Source organism: Homarus americanus, unplaced genomic scaffold (genome assembly GCF_018991925.1).
Source record: "Homarus americanus isolate GMGI-L3 unplaced genomic scaffold, GMGI_Hamer_2.0 scaffold45698, whole genome shotgun sequence".
Taxonomy (NCBI): domain Eukaryota; kingdom Metazoa; phylum Arthropoda; class Malacostraca; order Decapoda; family Nephropidae; genus Homarus; species Homarus americanus.
In genome coordinates, this window is record NW_024735554.1 from 3,809,682 (window position 1) to 3,824,526 (window position 14,845).

The window sequence follows — 14,845 nt, forward strand, 5'->3', positions numbered from 1 at the left end:
TTTTTTTCTAATACGTCTCAAATCATTATATTCCTTCACTCATAATTCATATCGTAGTTTCTACCTTTGCTTCCTCAGACTCACAATTAACTTAGCTATTCGTAGTTGCCTAAATAACCACGACAAAAGGACATTAACTATGGTGGTAGCAGCAGAGGGGGGGTCGTGAGGGGGGGGGAGGGGTGGTAGATATAAGGATTTATAATGGAGAGGAGGAACGAGTGTGTTTGTGTCTCGGGCGAGGCTGATCTGACCGACCGTGAACTGGATGTACGGTCACCAGCCTGGATGATGATGATGATGATGATGTGTGTTATGAGTCACCAGGGTGGATGATGTTATGGTCGTGGTGTGGTATAGTGGTCGTGGTGTGGTGTAGTGGTCGTGGGATAGTGAAGTGAATATAACGATTCATATGGGGGGGTGTAGCTCAGTGGTAGAGCGCTCGCTTTGCATGTGAGAGGCCCCGGGTTCGATCCCCGGCACCTCCAAACTTTCAGGATTTATAACAAGTATCTGTGAGCTCATTTTGGGGGGCCTGTAGTCTAATGGTGAGGTACAGTGGTCCTTGTGTGATACAATGGTCCTTGTGTGATACAATGGTCCTTGTGTGGTACAGTGGTCCTTGTGTGATACAATGGTCCTTGTGTGGTACAATGGTCCTTGTGTGGTACAATGGTCCTTGTATGGTTTTGTGGTGTATCATAATTAGAGATGCTGGTATCGTACTCAAGGGTATTGGAATCATACTTAAAGTGACTAGTGTTCATTATGCAGAAGACCTGACAGCAGCACCCTTATCCACTACCTCCTAAGATGTCCCCACACACAACGCTTCCGTGACGCCTGCTGGACCACCACTCCACGACCCCCTGACGGAGACACAATGATCCTCCCCATACTGGCCAGATATTATGTAAATAATATCGATTATGTGTTAAAGGAATATCCTTCCTTAGGCTTTAGTAAGCTCCTTTATAATATTTATACTGTATATACTTGTCACACTTGCCAGATGCTTCTGGTGTCATTGTACAGGGGTACCTAGTGACAGCACTAGGATCCCGCTTCCTCTATCAAGGAATAAACAATTGAAATTGAAAGTGACTATCGTACTCAGGGATGCGAGTATCGTACTCAACGGGACTGGCATCATACACAAAGGGAGGTGGGATGGTGGTGGTGGTGGGGGGAGTTTACCTATGACGCACCTAAAAGCTCAGTGTTAATTTTTGGTCAGTACACAACCAAATTTACGGCGAGGTATTTTCAGAAAAGGTTCATCAGTGTCGTGCTGTGATGGTGAGCACCTGGGTAATTAAAACCATCTGGACGTAATATGCTAAGTACAAATTGTATATGTAATCACAGGTATGCAGATTTAATGTATATTGCCGCTGCAGTTGGTCAGTGAATTAGTTGAGTGAACGCACGGAAATGCATATTGAAAAACTCTTTCTGAATTACACGAGTAGAGTTTTGGGAGTATTGTTTGGTGATTTATGTGGGGTGTTAGTGAGTGTGTGTGTGTGTGTGTGTGTGTGTGTGTGTGTGTGTGTGTGTGTGTGTGTTCGGTCGTTTACAACATTAATCAAGAAGGCGCAAGGAACAAATGAACTAGACGGAGGTGTATTTAAAGCTATACTGTCTCTCAGGTAATATACTGTCTCTCTCAGGTAATATACTGTCTCTCTCAGGTAATGTGTGATAGAGACTCCCTTCATTATCTGCTGTAACACTGTTGGATAATTATTTCAGAGGGTCAATTTTTTTCTAAGGTATGGTCAAGTTTTCGGTTAGGTTAGGTTAGATTAGGTTAGGGAGGGTAGAGGTAGGTGGAGACTTACACTTAGAACGTTATATAGAGGTGGCGACAAAAATTCCATAATTTTCTTTCCGTGTTACAAATTGATATATTTTTTTTAATTATGAAGCAGACGCAGGTAACACTTCTTCCCTGTCTGTACTACACACACACACACACACACACACACACTAAGAGGGTAATCAGGGCTGAGATGTCTTGAAAAATGTGGAGTTATTTTTTCCCATAACTTAAGATATGGACATAAAGCGAGTCATTTACTCCTGAGAGGGAAAAACGCTTCAAATAGGGGGAAAAAATCCTCCAAATGGGAAAAAATCATTTAAATAGGGAAACAAATCATTGAAATCAGGAAAAAAAATCACCCAGACGAGGAAAAAAAAATCAAACAAGAAAACTTAAACTCATTCAAAGAGGAAAAAACTGTCATACCTTGGGGGGGAAAAAAGGGGGAAAAAACAGCGAAGAGTAGGAATCCAAGAGCCATAACTCCCTGCTAGGACATCTACTCTATCCTGAGTGGCCTTTACCATTGACATCCGTTCACCAACACTGGTTTAAGTTCTCCACTATTGTAATGATCAACACCGACGATGCGTAAAGAAATGGGCGATACGAGGCGATGGTATATAATACTAGAGTGGCTACACTGCTTAATGCCATCAATCTGGTTTGGTCTTGTATTCGTGTGTATGACTGAATACATACGGTGTGTATGACTGTATACTTATTATTTATGTTTTGTGTGTGAGAGTATACTTACTGTATGAATTCTGTGTATTAATTAGGGCGTGGGGCTGGCGGGGGCGTTTCAGTGGTTGAATATAATGTATGTTTATAATTATGTGTACTTGTGTACGTTGTATGAGTGTATAGTGTATATGATATTCATGTACGATTGTATTTTGTATGAGTGTTTGGGATTGTTAGTGTATAGTTGATATTTATGAACCTTTGTGCTGGGGTCTATTAGTACTGGGGCCTATTAGTACTGGGGTCTATTAGTACTGGGGCCTATTAGTACTGGGGCCTATTAGTACTGGGGCCTAAGAGACCTAGTAGTTCTGGGGTCTAGTAGTCTTATGGTTCTGGGGTCTTGTAGTGGGGTCTGGGGTCTTGTAGTTCTGGGGTCTCTGTAGTTCTGGGGTTCTGGGGTCTAGTAGTTCTGGGGTCTAGTGGTTCTGGGGTCTAGTAGTTCTGGGGTCTAGTAGTTCTGGGGTCTAGTAGTTCTGGGGTCTAGTAGTTCTGGGGTCTATTAGTTCTGGGGTCTATTAGTTCTGGGGTCTAGGGGTCTAGTAGTTCTTGGGCCTAGTAGTACTGGGGTCTAGTAGTACGGGGGCCTAGTAGTACGGGGGCCTAGTAGTACTGGGGTCTAGTAGTACTGGGGTCTATTCGTACTGGGGCCTAGTAGTACTGGGGCCTAGTAGTACTGGGGTCTAGTAGTACTGGGGCCTAGTAGTACTGGGGCCTAGTAGTACTGGGGTCTATTAGTACTGGGACCATCTGAGAGCAACACACACACCTTAAGATAAAACATTTTCATAATAAAATTAATCTTTTCCCCCCGCCCTTTTACACTGGTTAATTATACGAGGGCTGGCCGAGGTTCATAATGGGTGTATATCATAATTAAAACGTGTTTATTCCGCGTATCATATAAATTGTATAAGTTTTGTCAGTAGAACAATATTTAGGTCTATATTTAAACAAAATATAAAAATGTTATCTCGTGGGTTAATGTTGTTTCCTGTTTATATAAATGTGTGATGATAAGTTTGGGTAGGTTAGTTTAATGGCGTGTGTGTGTGTGTGTGTGTGTGTGTGTGTATGCGTGTGTGTGTGTGTGTGTGTGTGTGTGTGGGGAGAGAAACGGACGCTGGTACTTATTAATCTCACACACACACACAACTGAATCAATTTTTTTATCATTATTTTAAGTGGACGACGTTTCCAAGGAGGAGGATGACAGGAGGAGGAGGTGAGACAGTAAAGAGACGGAAGTTTATTGCAGCGTCAGGGACAGAGGATGGTGGAGGGGTGAGAAAAATAGGAGACGGTAAAGTAGGTTGTGGGACGGTTCTCTCTCTATCCCCGTCTCTCTCTGTCTCTCTGTCTTTGTCTCTCTCTAGTATCTCTTAAGTTGCATTTGGTTAGGTTAGGTTAGGATAGGTTGGGTTAGGATAAATGGATGTACTATAAGGAGAAATATTACGAAGACGAGGAATAAGAGAGAAGGGGAGAGAAACTGTTGAAGGTGAAGGAAAGAAGAGATAATGGAGAGTCAACAGAGAGAGAGAGAGAGAGAGAGTCGTGCTGGTACTCATAGATCACCTTCAAGTACGACCATCTATCACGACCCTCGACCATCACCTTTACCTGTAGTTATTAATAATGACGATGATGATATGATAATGATAATGACATTTTATACTTCAGTTTTATGTATTATCTTAAGTCAATCAACTAACTACACTCTTTATATCATCACTTACGGTAAAAATAGAAATATTCATCAGACGAACCTTTGAGAATATATATTGCAGGATATGAATTGTGAAACGTTCATATATCATCAATTTTTACCTTAACCCTCAAGACTTAAGAATCTATGTAACTGCTTCTCTGAACTTACGAGATAAAATGATACTGGACTTACACTGAGACGAATGAGAGAGAGAGAGAGAGACCGTCCATTAGACCATTCTGGGGATTACTCTCTTAAATCTTTCCTCTCCCTCAGGATTTACACCCAGGAAAGGCTTTACGGCCAGGTAGGACCTCCTCAGGTAGGACCTCCTCCTCCTCAGGCAGGTCAGGCAGGACCTCCTCAGGCAGGACCTCCAGGCAGGACCTCCTCAGGCAGGACCTCCTCAGGTAGGACCTCCTCAGGTAGGACCTCCTCAGGCAGGACCACCTCAGGCAGGACCTCCTCAGGCAGGACCTCCTCAGGCAGGACCTCCTCAGGCAGGACCTCCTCAGGCAGGACCTCCTCAGGCAGGACCTCCTCAGGTCAGTTGGTAAACAGTGACGCTGTGAGAAGGTGATGTGTGTTGTTGATGATGGTGGCCATGACAGTGTGGCCAGGGTGTCAGGTGTCAGTGTAGGTGTGGCCAAGGTGTCAGGTGTTAAATGGAGCAAGATGTTGTATCCTCACCTCCACCTTCCACCCCCACTCTCCACCCTGCACCCCCACCCCCCACCCTCCACCCTCCACCCCACCCCCACCCTCCACCCTCCACCCTGCTTCTGGTAATATTCCGTATATCTTACATAAACAGACCGATATTCCTCCCCAATACTCACAAAATATCCACAGTAAAGATAAGTGTCACCTGTTAAATGACACCATGGCCCTTACCACCCTCAGCAACTTGCATATAATTATGAATTTAATTTAATTCAAACCCTGGAGGAGGAGGATGAAGAGAGGAGGAAGAGCCACAGAAAAGGTGGATCTTTCATTTTATTTTCATTGAGATTAAAAATTTATACATTGAAGGAATATTATTAATCTAAGTATTCAAATTGACACAGTTGAAAATGTATTTCTTATTATATGAAAGTTTAGGTGAAAATATTATATTCTTATGTAGCTCAAAAGTTTGTAGGTGTTTAATACTTTTGTTTTTTAATTTTGTTTATTTTTTATATTAATAAAATGTAGGGGAGAAATTATTATTATTTTATTACTATTACTATTAAAGTCATATTTCGTAACACAGTATAAATGTAATTACTATACATATTACATTCACACAAATCATAACCTTCAATAATTCTTAGTTATATTACATTTATTTTATATAATCTCTAATATAATTTATGGTGAACCTTCCAGAGAATAATCCTAATTAATCACAAAGCCAATTATTCTTTTTTTTTCCTCTTGTATTAATTCTCATAATACTACCACATTGATAATTGCTATTTGCATAATTCACCTGTTGTTTACATTATCATAGTGTGGTAACCCCTTTAGTGTAGTGTAAGACCTCGTTAATACCCACAAGTCTCTCTCCTACATCTTTCTTATATAATGATTAAAACAACAACATCAACAACAACACAGAGGTCAGCTACATCGTCTTACACTATAAAAGTCTACACCACAATACAAGACTGACCAGAAAATTGTGGAACACTTGATGACAACACTATTCCTCCCTCCCACCCACCCACCCATACACATACACAGCTCCTCCAACACACACACACACACACACACACACACACACACACACACGACCGTAAGAAAAACGTATATAATTACAAACTTAATTTAATTCATAACTCGGCGGAGGTGTCACAAGAATGTGGACTTTTAATATTATTTCTGACGTGGGTTTTAATGAAAGTCCAGCCGTGGTGTTCAGAGTTACCAGTAAGTGGCCCAGAGGTGTGTGTGTGTGTGTGTGTGTGTGTACACAGGGTGGAGTAATGCGTCTAGTGTGGCAGCATTATGTTAGTGTCAAGGTGCAGGCACTGTTTGCTTCCTCTCGCTTTCAGCTGCCGCCGCTGGCTAGCCCTTGCGGCGAACAGGGAAGCAACTTGCATAAGTCTTCCCCTGCCAGGACACAGCTTCCTCACCATCAAGACTCCTGTTGTGCCTCCTCGTGGCTACACACGGTAACTGGGTGCCTCGTGGGCCGAGGCTAGGCCAGCAGGGGATCTCGGAGCAGCAGTGGGCCCCAGGGGGACAGTGCATAGGCCCACTGGCATGTGGACACGTCCTGGCGCCTACCAACCACTGCCCCATTGCCTCGTGGATTAACCTTGGTAGGTATCTGGCTGTGGGAGTAAACCCGGAACGAAAAATCTGCGGTAGAGCCCCGCATCAGGCAGACATGTTTACAGAGCTCCAACAAGATCCCAACGGCGGTATAGGCGGAAGAGGTGACCACCATGGGAACCCAACGACTACACCGGCAGATTAATGCATGATGGACAGGCTACCAAGGCGAAACCCAACAAACTGGGCATCTCTTCCTCTCCCCAGTCGCTGCAACACTTGCACCACTGGATCAGGAAAATGGAGAGCCAAGATGTGTGCCTGCGCTCCTGCCTCACCACATAAATCAACCCACGCACAGCCATCATCCAGCTCATCATACTTATCATCATCAAAACCCCTATACCCTCAAAAGTCCTATGGCGACGGACGAGTGGCGACGGGGACAGGCAGAGATGACTGCCGGGAGTCTCTAGTCACAGCTCTGCACATGGGCGGCATGGATAAGATGGTCGTTTATGCACTGGGATCTAGGCAGCAGTGCAATACGGTCCTGTCTATGCGACTGAGCAGCCCTCTCGAGGAGCCACTCTGCTCATCCCACATTGGGAGGGGGCAAGAAAAGGTGCCCTAAACATAACCTGCCTAAAGAACTAACATGACTGGGCAACCGCACCCAGTAAGGTCATCCTTAATGCGGTCGAAAACACAATCATAATCACAGATCAAAACAAAAACAAACTATATAACCTCTTATGGTTCGCTTCACGAAATGTCAGAACCCTTCTGGTTAATGGCACAAATGAGCGTCTTGAAAGAAGAACTTTCCCTGTGGCAAAAGAGCTGGCTAGGTATAGCATCGACATAGCAGCCATTAGTGAGTCCCGGCTCCCAGACGATGGTCAACTCACAGAACGGGGGTCTGGCTATAACTTCTTCTGGAAGGGTAAGCCTGCTGCGGAGAGAGACCGCATTTATGGAATTGGCTTTGCCATCCGCCAATGGCGAGTGCCACTGGCAATATTGTAACAAGACTAAGAACACTGCAATAATACTTGTGTAACACTAACAACACAAGCACCACTAAAACTACTGTAACAACTCTATAACCACTTTGTCAACAATTTAATGATCTCGTTTTGTTGTATAAAAGGGGTGAGTGTGGGTTACCGCCAGGACAGTGTTCGTCTGCAGTAGCGTCAATAATCATGTCAGTGTGGGCTGGGCGTAGCGTCAGTAAGGTAAGTCGAGGTTACGTTCGTCTGGCGTTAGTTTAGTTGGCGCGTCGTTGTGAGCAGGCAGGGGGGTGGGAGTACGTTCGTCTGGCATAGTATCAGTCAGGTAAAACGGGCATATGTTCGTCTGGCGGAGCTTCAATAACCGTGTTAAGGCGCACTGTTGGGTGACGATGAGAGGTGTTAACTACTGTCATATGAATAATGGATCTCTGAGAGACACTGTGTGGTGTAGCGAGGCAGTGTAGTGTGGTGTAGTCAGTGTAGTGTGGTGTAGCGAGAGTCAGTGAGACAGTGTAGTGTAGTGTATCGTAGTGTAGTGTTGTGACCTCTGGTGTAATGGTCAGCATACTCGCCTCCTAAACGAGTGAGCCCGGGTTCGATCCCCGTGCAGGGTGAAATATGGCAAGTTTCTTCGCGTCCTTTACTCAGCAGTAATTAGGAACCTGTGTGTTAGCCAGTGCAGTTGGCCAGTTGTCCGATTTTCATGGATTATTCCTTGATACTACGTCATACAGTTCGTTAACTAACGTTTTGAGTGATGTGTTGGCGATAACTTCTACGTTAATATATATAGTGTACTGTAGATGTGCTTGTAGATTATATTATATACCTGTACCTATTAACCATGATGTACCTGTAAACTACGGTATATGCACCTTGATAAGATTAAACTAAACCAACTTTACTTAAATTTACCCCAAATCTGTCTATCATTTAACGTTAATCTACCTGTCTGTATATATGTTTACCTGTATGTAAATTAATCTATATACCCATCATCTAGTCACTAAATCTGTAAGGTAGGTGTGTGTGTGTGTGTGTGTGTGTGTGCGCGTTATGCTTGTTTCTTTGTTGATCTGACGGGTCGTTCAATACACGCATAAATATGTATATTCCTCTCGAACAGTTTGGGCATTCAGTTCCTTGTGCCTGTTGATACACCTTTGACGTTCTGTTACACTGTTGGGATTCTGTTGCACTGTTGGGATTCTGATACACTGTTGTCTTAAATACTTTAGCATATACTTTTAATTTTTTATGATACTGAGAAATTCTGAAACCCTGAATATAGAAAAGCGACTCAGAAAACTATAGCATACAAGAGGTAAAGATAATGAACTACCCACGTTGAGCCGCTAGAGTAGGTTGGCAAGACTAACACAGATTAACTAACTAACTTCTTAATCCCTGTGTTTTTGTTATGATGACGTTTCACATATATTCTAAACCAAAAGAGTCGTATACCAGTTCCTTTAATATACTAATATAAACACAAATAAGTCAAATGAATCCAATAAACCACCCAAAATAAACCAATATAAATGCAAATGAATCCAAATGATGCACATGGATGAAAGAAATGTGGATTCAGAAAGTTACATCCAGGCAAAGAGTTACTGAGTGAACACAAACTGTGGGGTGAGGGAGAGGGGAGAGGGGGGGAGGTCTGTGAGCTGAGGAGTACAAGAGGAAGGGAGGGGAGGTCTTGGTGTAGGAGCCTGTGGAACCAAGGTGATGGTCTTGGATCATGTGGTGGTGAGGAGGAGGTGATCACAGCTGAGAGGGAGGTCTTGGTGGAACCCTGAGAGACCGCAGCGACACACCACCTCAATCACACCCGCCAGATGAGATGATCCGAAGGTGATGCAGTTAGGTCTTCCTGCACTGGTGGTCGCCTTTCATCTCCCTTCCCTGTCTGACTGCTTGTTTGGCTGACTGACTGACTGTCTGGCTTGTTGGCCGACTGTCTAGTTGGCTGAGTGGCTGATTGATAGGTTGTTTGACCGATTAGCAGGGAGTTTTGCTGACTGGGTAGCTGATTGACTGGTTTGACTAACTGACTATTTGGTTGACTGGTTTATAGGCTGAGTAACAAAATGGGAAGTTGGTTGAGTACCCAGCTGGCATAATGGCTGACAACTAATGTAACGGCCTTGTAACACGGCCTAAAACGAATAACAATGTCGATAACTGGGCGTTGGAATTTCTCCTCCGTGTTCCCTTATTAACTTCAAATTTAGCGGGTTTATTTGACCGTTACGAAGTGAACAACGGCCATGCTGATGAAACTCTCCGCCAGTGACTAAATCCAGCCCAAGAAAATCCCATCCGTTAAACTTCAATCACTTTTACTCAATCATTTACTTCTGTCCTTCATTTTTTTCTACTCCTTACTCCCTAGTGTATTGATAAAAATAATAATCCACTAACCTTACATCATTTATACTCTGATCTATAATAAGCTGTGACATCCTTATCTTCTATCACACACCACTATAAACGTCTTCCCTATTACAATTGTATCATAACTATTTCCTTCACTCGTCCCCGGCTTAATCTGTCCTTTAACCCCATTTAATTTCCTTTTTCACTAACACACTAACATCAAGAATCGTCTCAGTTATCATATTTTCAAACACTATCACTTTGTTTCTCTCTCTCTTGTCTCTCTCCATCTCTCTTATTATGTCCTTTGCCTTCAAGTACCCTTATTTCCTTCTCTGTTCCTCCTTTTGGTAACTGTACACAAGAAGAAAGGATTACCAGGCCCATGTGTAACAGCTATAAGGAAGAATGTAGAGGAAAAGGGATATGGTTACTGGTCAATCATACTACACAGAAAGCACTTGTCGCATCCATTAATTCACAATAAATAAAAATGTATAACGCTTCGACAATACTATTTTTCATGTCAAAAGTCAGGAGTAATGTAAGCTTCACCTTTGTGTTCGTATTTTACAGAATTTTACCGAAGATACGTATATGTTTCAAAGCTCACAAGAGCGTGAACTCCTCGATTTTAAATTCTGAAGAGTAAATTTGCATGCTAGTGTACCTGTGATGTTCTGTTGTGGGTTGGAGCGGCCCCTGAAGATGTTGGGTTTGTTGGGGTCTTATTTGTTTAACTCTTTGACGACGATGGCTTAACCCTTTGAGAGCGATGGTTAATGCCTCGAGAGAGACATAGGTCGACACTTCAAAGAATGAAGGTTTAACGCTTTGAAAATGATCATTCTCAGGGGGTTAAAACATCGCTCTCATGGGTTAAAGACATATTTCTACACCAGAATGGGAAGGACTGTCAACACCAAGATCCAGCCCGAGAGAGTCGATATGAGAGTCGTGCGTGTGTGTGTGTGTTGTTACGCCGTCTCTTAATTTACTTTAATATCCAAGGTTCTAGGCGTAACCATACAAAAAGTAAGTGAAGTAAATTAAAAGGGAATAAAAATAAATAAAGTAAACCTTTAAGAATTTAAGTAAATTAAATATTAACACAATAAAGAGACTCGTAGGCTGTCACAACAAATTGATTCACTATCGAAACTTTTAAGAGACAAATGATACTAAACATCGAAACTTCAAGAATAAAAATAAAGCATTGGATTACGTTAACACTGCATAAACATATAAAACTAACACTGAAATTAACTAACGTGAAACAACACTGAATTACTTAAATGTAACTAAGCAAGCACTGATGGACACATAGGAGACAAGAATAGGTACTCACATTAATATACCACATTGGTGGTGACAGGAACACAGGAATAAATTTAATTATAAGGAAAAGGTGACAAGCGTCACTCAAAACAATGTGAACTGAATGACAAGGAGGACTGGACTGAACTCCGCCAGTTGGTGGACCACTATATATAGGGCTAAATTCCCTCCCAAAACCCGCCGGTGGGTCGTTTAACGATGCAAATGGTCGTTAGAGGAAAAGAATGCTTGTTACAATACTAAATGAAGAAATAAGATGGGCTTGAACAAATAATAACAGTTAAAACCTTAACAGCACAGGGTAAGGCGACTAGATTATAAAATAGTAAATATAACACATCATTACAGGAATAATATGGAACAACATGGAAGTATGTTATATAAAAAAAATAGAAAAATATGACAAGGTCGTAACAGTGTGTGTGTGTGTGTGTTATAAATCAAAGTTAGGAGAACATACATTTATCAGGTCAAGTGGACAAGGGTGTTGAAAGAGATAAGTTTCAGGTGATTTTTTTTTGTCAACACAGGACAGCAGCAGAGGGACCCAAGTTCACTAACAAGAACTACGTGGACCAACCAACACCAGACAACTTATAAAACTTCCTCAACTCCCGAGAAAAATGTCTTCATGAAACATTTTTCTTTTTACAGTAATTCAATCAAACTTCAGAGATACATTTAGAGAAAATTACACGTGTCTATTTATGTGTTTCTGTATATACATTAAACCCACAATAACAGGTATAAACCTCAATGATGTAGGTTTAATGTAGGTTTGATATCTAATTTAACATTCAAGGTACAGTCGGCTGCACTTATACCTGGTACAATAGCTGGCATGTATTGAGAGATGTGGCAACTCATGATACTAGCCAGACTTAGAATGGCAGTAAGTATTCCTGTCCAGAGTTGCCACATCTCACAAAACAAGCCAGCCACTGTACCAGGTATTTGTGCAGGCAACTGAATGTTAAATTATGAAATCTATATTTTTGAGGTTTACACGTCTGTTAATACGAGTTTAATTTATATAGACGAACCCAAAATACACAGTTGTATTTCATGCAATTTGCGTGAGGACGTGTTTACTGATGAACAAATGGTTGTGAGGAAAAAACAATATAAAACCTCATATTTTCAAAAAAAAGTTACATTTCCATCGGTGTTTTTTATGTCCATTCACTGCTGTCTGCTTGTTAAAACTGTCAGTCACATAGAAATCCCCCGGAAAAAAAAACCTGACATAGTTGTAACATTTCCTGGTAATACAAAATAAACTGTTTGGTGAAAAATTTACATGTGAACATTGCTGAATTAGCTGACAGTAAGAATTAGCTGACAGTTTAAGAGTTACCCGACAGTTTACGAATTAGCTGACAGTTTAAGAGTTAGCTGACAGTTTGAGAGTTTTCTGTAACAGTCTGTGATGAAAATGATGTCTGCTGTGGAAGTAGTACCAATTTAGTGTAGTTCCCCATAAGTTTCCTCACATATAATAGTCACAGGTATTCCTAGGCATGTCAAAGTCACGTCAGCTGGTGTTGGTATGGTCTCTCGCGTCTTGTGGGCAGTTGTGTTCCATCCCTCGTGTGGTGGTTAAGTGAGAGCACAAAACACTATGATGAAGGTTTCTGGTAGGTGTAGCTTAATGAATTGGTGTCCTGCTAGCAGTACGCACATACACACGTTCCAAACTCCATATTGTGGAACCTTTGAACCACGGATTCCGGAATTTCCGTATCTTTGAACACAACTGAACTCTCCTCCCCCCCCCACCTTAGTGAGTCTCGCCGCTATCCACTGTTCACAAACGCTGTCAGTCAGTCGATCACACAAACTCATCCACTCCGTGAAATGTTGGGACGGGGAATACCGAGGGTGAAGCTCCGGCTCAACAACTAGCCTACAGGAGTGCAAATATTCGTCAGTACCTACATGTGCTGTGTATATATTTTCATCTGGTATGTAACATTCAACATCCGGTACATAAGATCTGTAATCATCTACACATCATTCAGACATCAAACTTGCGTATATCTGGTCTGTTTACTATGATACTTTCAGGTGTGGGTCATAACTAGTGTAATTATGTCATTTTCAGAAGTGTGGACCATCAGGTGGGCCGCTCACGGTGGTTGTGGTAAAGGTAAGTTGTGTTGCTCTCCCGTTCATCTGCTGTGATAGCTTCATTACCTGTACAAACACTCCATCCAGTCAGCCTTATCTCACTACCTCCTGCCAGTGTAGATTTTTACCCGCCTTAACGAAAACTTAATGTGAGATCAAGTTTATTCTGGCCTTCTCAAAAAGAACTTAAGTTAGGTCAAATTTATTCCGACTACCTCCTACCTCTCAACCCTTACGTATATCCCCTCACAATACCCTCTGTATAACAACTAAGTATACTCCCTACGTCACACACTAAGTATACCTCAGTCATCGTCTCGTAAGAAATAGCCGAGTGTAGGAGGTATGCATTCTAGCACACTCCATCCAGGCTTACCAACCCATAAAAGCGAGATACAGCATATTGGCAGAAGGAGGAGGGGGGGGAGGATCGGGGAGGAAGAGGAGGAGGAAGAGGGAAATGGGAGGAGGAAGGAGAGTAGATGGGTGAGGTTAGGTTAGGTTTACTGAGGGTCTCTTAATCAGTATTCCTATCTTAACATGTCATACACCCCACACTCCCATATGGCGCCATTCTACCATTAGGACCTTGTAATTGGGGTCACGTCTGCGCCCTACTCCGCCACGTTCCCTCACTCTCACCACCACCTCCTCCCTCAATCTCCAACAATCCTTCTCTCTCACATTCTCCCTCACATCACCACCAATTACAATATACAGTAATGATAAGGTTTTATTTTGTTATTTATTTTTTTGTGAGGCTACGCTGTGTGTGTGTGTGTGTGTGTGTGTACGATGCCTAAAATTAAATACACTACAAGTATACTTAAAATACCTCATTGGGTTATAAGTGCTTCCTTAAGTACATTTTAATCATACTTATAAACGATCATTAAGTTACCTAATAAGTGTTGCCATAACTTATATACATTACCTAACCTAATGGGAAGAACACTTTAAACACATCAATATGATAATTTATTACAGGGTAGAATATTTAAAAATCTACCTCTACCTCTACCTGCCTTTATTTCTGTCTTGTAATCAATCTCTACCTGCCTTTATTTCTGTTGTCATGTCAACCTGTAATCAATCTCTACCTGCCTCTATCTCTACTCTTCTTTCTATCCCTTTCTTGCTACCAATTATACCCTCTCAGATTAGTCTTGTTGTCTCAGCACATTACAATCACTCTCACTCTTATTTATTACCGGTTTTGATGTAATTACCAAGTATAGGTATCACAGGTAATTATCAAGTACAGGAGTCACAGGTAATTATTAAGTACAGGTGTCAAGTAATTACCAGGTACAGGTGCCACAAGGAATTATCAAGTACAGGTATCAAAGGTAATTATCAAGTACAGGTGTTAGAAATAGATTATGAGCTAAAACTTCCATTTGCATGTATTGGGTAAAT

The 14,845-nt window shown here is 41.9% G+C and overlaps 1 non-coding gene across 1 annotated transcript; it reads left to right on the top strand.

Annotated features, from left to right (window-relative positions):
• The first annotated feature begins 419 nt into the window (after positions 1 to 419).
• On the top strand, positions 420 to 491 carry Trnaa-ugc. Its single transcript has one exon. It is a non-coding gene; the product is annotated as a tRNA-Ala (tRNA).
• Positions 492 to 14,845: the final 14,354 nt, after the last annotated feature.